This window comes from Ranitomeya variabilis, chromosome 5, assembly GCF_051348905.1.
Source record: "Ranitomeya variabilis isolate aRanVar5 chromosome 5, aRanVar5.hap1, whole genome shotgun sequence".
Lineage (NCBI taxonomy): Eukaryota > Metazoa > Chordata > Amphibia > Anura > Dendrobatidae > Ranitomeya > Ranitomeya variabilis.
The window spans coordinates 689,515,743-689,521,598 of NC_135236.1; positions in this window are offsets into that span (position 1 = coordinate 689,515,743).

The following is a 5,856-nucleotide window of genomic DNA, read 5'->3' on the forward strand; positions in this document are numbered from 1 at the left end:
ACGGTCACACACCACCCAGATGACAGACATCTTCTGAGAAACAGGCAGATCTGAAATAAAATCCATCGAGATGTGTGTCCAAGGCCTCTTAGGAATAGGCAAGGGCAACAATAATCCACTAGCCCGAGAACAACAAGGCTTGGCCCGAGCACAAACGTCACAAGACTGCACAAAGCCTCGCACATCTCGTGACAGGGAAGGCCACCAGAAGGATCTTGCCACCAAATCCCTGGTACCAAAAATTCCAGGATGACCTGCCAACGCAGAAGAATGCACCTCAGAGATGACTTTACTGGTCCAATCATCAGGAACAAACAGCCTATCAGGCGGACAACGATCCGGTCTATCCGCCTGAAACTCCTGCAAGGCCCGCCGCAGGTCTGGAGAAACGGCTGACAAGATAACTCCCTCCTTAAGAATACCTGTGGGGTCAGAGTTGCCAGGTGAATCAGGCTCAAAACTCCTAGAAAGGGCATCCGCCTTAACATTCTTAGAACCTGGTAGGTACGATACCACAAAATTAAACCGAGAAAAAAATAATGACCAGCGCGCCTGTCTAGGATTCAGGCGCCTGGCGGTCTCAAGATAAATCAAATTTTTGTGGTCAGTCAATACCACCACCTGATGTCTGGCCCCCTCGAGCCAATGGCGCCACTCCTCAAACGCCCACTTCATGGCCAAAAGCTCCCGATTCCCAACATCATAATTCCGCTCAGCGGGCGAAAATTTACGGGAAAAGAAGGCACAAGGCCTCATCACGGCGCAGTCAGAACTTTTCTGCGACAACACTGCCCCAGCTCCGATCTCAGAAGCGTCGACCTCAACCTGAAAAGGAAGAGTCACATCAGGCTGACGCAACACAGGGGCAGAAGAAAAACAGCGCTTAAGCTCCTGAAAGGCCTCCACAGCATCAGGGGACCAATTAGCAACATCAGCACCCTGTCTAGTCAAATCGGTCAATGGCTTAACGGCATCCGAAAAACCAGAAATAAATCGACGATAAAAGTTGGCAAAGCCCAAAAATTTCTGAAGACTTTTAAGAGAAGAGGGCTGCGTCCAATCACAAATAGCTTGAACCTTGACAGGATCCATCTCAATGGAAGAGGGAGAAAAAATATATCCCAAAAAGGAAATTCTCTGAACCCCAAAAACGCACTTAGAACCCTTGACACACAGAGAATTAGACCGCAAAACCTGAAAAACCCTCTTAACTTGCCGGACATGAGAGTCCCAGTCATCCGAAAAAATCAGAATATCATCCAGATACACTATCATAAATTTATCCAAAAAATCGCGGAAAATATCATGCATAAAGGACTGGAAGACTGAAGGGGCATTAGAAAGACCAAAAGGCATCACCAAATACTCAAAGTGGCCCTCGGGCGTATTAAATGCGGTTTTCCACTCATCCCCCTGCCTGATCCGCACCAAATTATACGCCCCACGGAGATCAATCTTAGAGAACCACTTGGCCCCCTTTATGCGAGCAAACAAATCAGTCAGCAACGGCAATGGGTATTGATATTTAACCGTGATTTTATTCAAAAGCCGATAATCAATACATGGTCTCAAAGAGCCGTCTTTTTTTGACACAAAGAAAAAACCGGCTCCTAAGGGAGATGACGATGGACGAATATGTCCCTTTTCCAAGGACTCCTTTATATATTCTCGCATAGCAGTATGTTCAGGCACAGACAGATTAAATAAACGACCCTTTGGGTATTTACTACCCGGAATTAAATCTATAGCACAATCGCACTCACGGTGCGGAGGTAGTGAACCAAGCTTGGGTTCTTCAAAGACGTCACGATAGTCAGACAGGAACTCAGGGATTTCAGAGGGGATAGATGATGAAATGGACACCAAAGGTACGTCCCCATGAGTCCCCTTACATCCCCAGCTCAACACAGACATAGCTCTCCAGTCAAGGACTGGGTTGTGAGACTGCAGCCATGGCAATCCCAGCACCAAATCCTCATGTAGATTATACAGCACTAGAAAACGAATAGTCTCCTGGTGATCCGGATTAATACACATAGTCACTTGTGTCCAGTATTGTGGTTTATTATTAGCCAATGGGGTGGAGTCAATCCCCTTCAGAGGAATAAGAGTTTCCAAAGGCTCTAAATCATACCCACAACGATTGGCAAAGGACCAATCCATAAGACTCAAAGCGGCGCCAGAGTCGATATAGGCGTCAGTAGTAATAGATGACAAAGAGCAAATCAGGGTCACAGACAAAATAAATTTAGACTGTAAAGTGCCAATGGAAACAGATTTATCAAGCTTTTTAGTACGTTTAGAGCATGCTGATATAACATGAGTAGAATCCCCACAATAGAAACACAACCCATTTTTCCGTCTAAAATTCTGCCGCTCGCTTCTGGACAGAATTCTATCACACTGCATGCTTTCTGGCGTCTTCTCAGTGGACACCGCCAGATGGTGCACTGGTTTGCGCTCCCGCAGACGCCTATCGATCTGAATGGCCATTGTCATGGACTCATTCAGACCCGCAGGCACAGGGAACCCCACCATAACATCCTTAATGGCATCAGAGAGACCCTCTCTGAAAGTAGCCGCCAAGGCACACTCATTCCACTGAGTAAGCACAGACCATTTACGGAATCTTTGGCAGTAAATTTCAGCTTCATCTTGCCCCTGCGATAGGGACATCAAAGTTTTTTCTGCCTGAAGTTCCAAATGAGGTTCCTCATACAGCAAGCCCAAGGCCAAAAAAAACGCATCCACATTGCGCAACGCAGGATCCCCTGGTGCCAATGCAAAAGCCCAGTCTTGAGGGTCGCCGCGGAGCAAGGAAATCACAATCCCAACCTGCTGTGCAGGGTCTCCAGCAGAACGAGATTTCAGGGACAAAAATAGCTTACAATTATTTCTAAAATTCTGAAAGCTAGATCTATTCCCTGAGAAGAATTCCGGCAAAGGAATTCTCGGCTCAGATACCGGAGCATGAATAATAAAATCTTGCAAATTTTGTACTTTCGTGGTGAGATTATTCAAACCTGCAGTTACACTCTGAAGATCCATTATTAACAGGTGAACACAAAGCCATTCAAAGATTATAAGGAGAGAGAAAAAAAAGAAAGACTGCAGCATAGACAGACTGGCAAGTGATCCAATTAAGAGCACAGAAAAAAAAAAAAAAAAAAAAACTCTCAGCAGACTTCTTATTTCTCTCCTTTCTCAGCCAAGGATTTTAACCCTTTAGTGGGCCGGTCAAACTGTCATGATCTCCATGGCCAGAGAACTAGCATAAGCCTCTATAGGAACAAGCTCTTGGAAGATGTAACTATACTGACCATGAACTAAACCTACCGCATCATCTAGAAGTAGCCAGGTAGCATGTCCTACTTTTTATCCCTATATGCCCAGCGCCGGCCGGAGAACTAAATAATGCTAGCAGAGGGAAATATAAGACCTGACTCACCTCTAGAGAAATGCCCAAAAAAAAGGAGACAGAAGCCCCCCACATATATTGGCGGTGATATGAGATGAAACAACAAACGCAGCAGGAAAATAGTTTTAGCAAATTTGAGGTCCGCTTTCTAGATAGCAGAAGACAGAAAGCATACTTTCATGGTCAGTAGAAAACCCTAACAAAACACATCCAGAAATTACTTTAGGACTCTGGCATTAACTCATAATACCAGAGTGGCAATTCCTGATCAACAAGAGCTTTCCAGACACAGTAACGAAACTGCAGCTGTGAACTGGAACCAAAATACAAAAACAAAACATGGACGAATGTCCAACTTATCTAGTAGATGTCTGGGAGCAGGAACAAGCACAGAGAGGCTTCTGATAACATTGTTGACCGGCAAGCATCTAACAGAGAAGCCAGGTTATATAGCGACACCCAGATCTAATCAGAACAGGTGAACAGGGAAGATGATGTCACAAGTTCAATTCCACCAGTAGCCACCGGGGGAGCCCAGAATCCAAATTCACAACAAGGGGCGTTGCACAGTGCGGTTTTCAACACCTGGAAGGCCCCCTCACAGCCATCTGTCCAGTTGATGATGTTGGGTAGCTTCTTCCTGGTGAGGTCCGTCAAAAGTTTTGCCAGGCTACTATAGTGCTGTACGAAGCGCCTATAGTACCCTGCAGTGCCCAGGAAGGACATCACCTGTTTCTTGGTCCTGGGAGTGGGCCAGTTCATGATCGCACCCACTTTCTCAGGCTCTGGCTTTAGGGTGTTTCCGCCTACCCGGTGCCCCAGGTAGTGAACCTCCCTCATGCACATCTGGCACTTTCCCGGCTTGATAGTCAGTCCTGCTCGGTGAATTCGCCTGAGCACCTCCTCGAGATGCTGCAGGTGTTCCTCCCAGGAGGGACTGAAGATGGCAATGTCATCCAAGTACGCCACTGCGTACTTCTCCAGTCCCTGAAGCAGGAGGTTGACCATCCGCTGGAAAGTGGCAGGGGCATTCTTCATGCCGAAGGGCATGACCGTGCACTCGTACAGTCCAAAGGGTGTGATAAAGGCGGACTTCTCCGGCGCCTCGGGGCTCAGGGGAATCTGCCAGTATCGTCGACTCAGATCCATTATGGTCAGGTATTTTGCTCCAGCTAACTTCTCAAGCAGCTCATCGATGCACGGCATTGGGTGCGCGTCAGAGGCTGTAATTGCGTTGAGCCCCCTGTAGTCCACGCAGAACCGGGTGGTCCGGTCCTTCTTTGGGACAAGAACTACAGGTGAGGCCCACGCGCTCTTTGACCGTCGAATCACTCCCAGCTGTAACATCTCATCGATCTCCTGATGCATAACCTGCTGCACCTGCTCGGAGATTCGATAGGGTGTTCGCCGTAGTGGGGCGTGATTCCCGGTGTCCACCTCGTGGACTGCTAAGTTAGTTCTTCCAGGTCGGTTGGAAAACACGACCTGGAAGGGTTCCAGGGTGGTTTGCAACTGCAACCGCTGTGGTTCAGTTAGCGAGGCGCTTACCTCCATGTCCTCGATGGACCCACCGGCCTTGGCTTGGGCCAGCATGTCCAGGAGGGCTTCTTCCTCGACGTCTTCGGGTGCGCTGCAGACCGGTAGGACGAAAGGTTCACGTTCGTGATGAGCCTTCATCATGTTGACGTGAAAGGCCTTTCGCCTACCCCACGCGTGGTCAAGCGTGACCACGTAGGGGACCGGGTTGAGCTGTTGGTGGACGACGTACGGGCCCTCCCAAGCTGCCTGAAGCTTATCCGTTGGTACGGGGACTAGCACCCACACCTTTTGACCCACGTGGTAGGTCCGCTCCCGGGCGTTCTGGTCGTACCAGTGCTTCTGATCAGCCTGAGCCTGCGTCATGTTGTCATGCACCAACTGCGTCAAGGTCTGCATCTTGTCACGGAAGCGCATGACATACTCCACTATGGACACTTCAGAAGGGTTCGGCTCCTCTTCCCAGGATTCTCTTACCAACCCAAGGGGTCCCCGCACTCTCCTGCCGTACAGGAGCTCGAAGGGGGAGAACCCCGTTGAGGCCTGCGGAACCTCTCGGTAAGCGAACAGCAGGTGTGGGAGGTACCGCTCCCAGTCGCGCCCTTGTGTCTTAACCAGCATGTGTAGCATCTGTTTGAGGGTACCATTGAAGCGTTCACGCAAGCCATTGGTCTGTGGGTGATATGCACTCGATACCAGGTGCTTCACCTGCATTTTCTTACAGAGAGCCTCCATTAGGCGAGACATGAATTGGGTCCCTTGATCAGTAAGCATCTCCCTGGGAAATCCTACACGTGCGAAGATAGCCAACAGGGCATCCGCCACCTTATCTGCCCTAGTTGACGACAGAGCTACTGCCTCTGGGTACCGGGTAGCGTAGTCTACCACAGTAAGAATATATC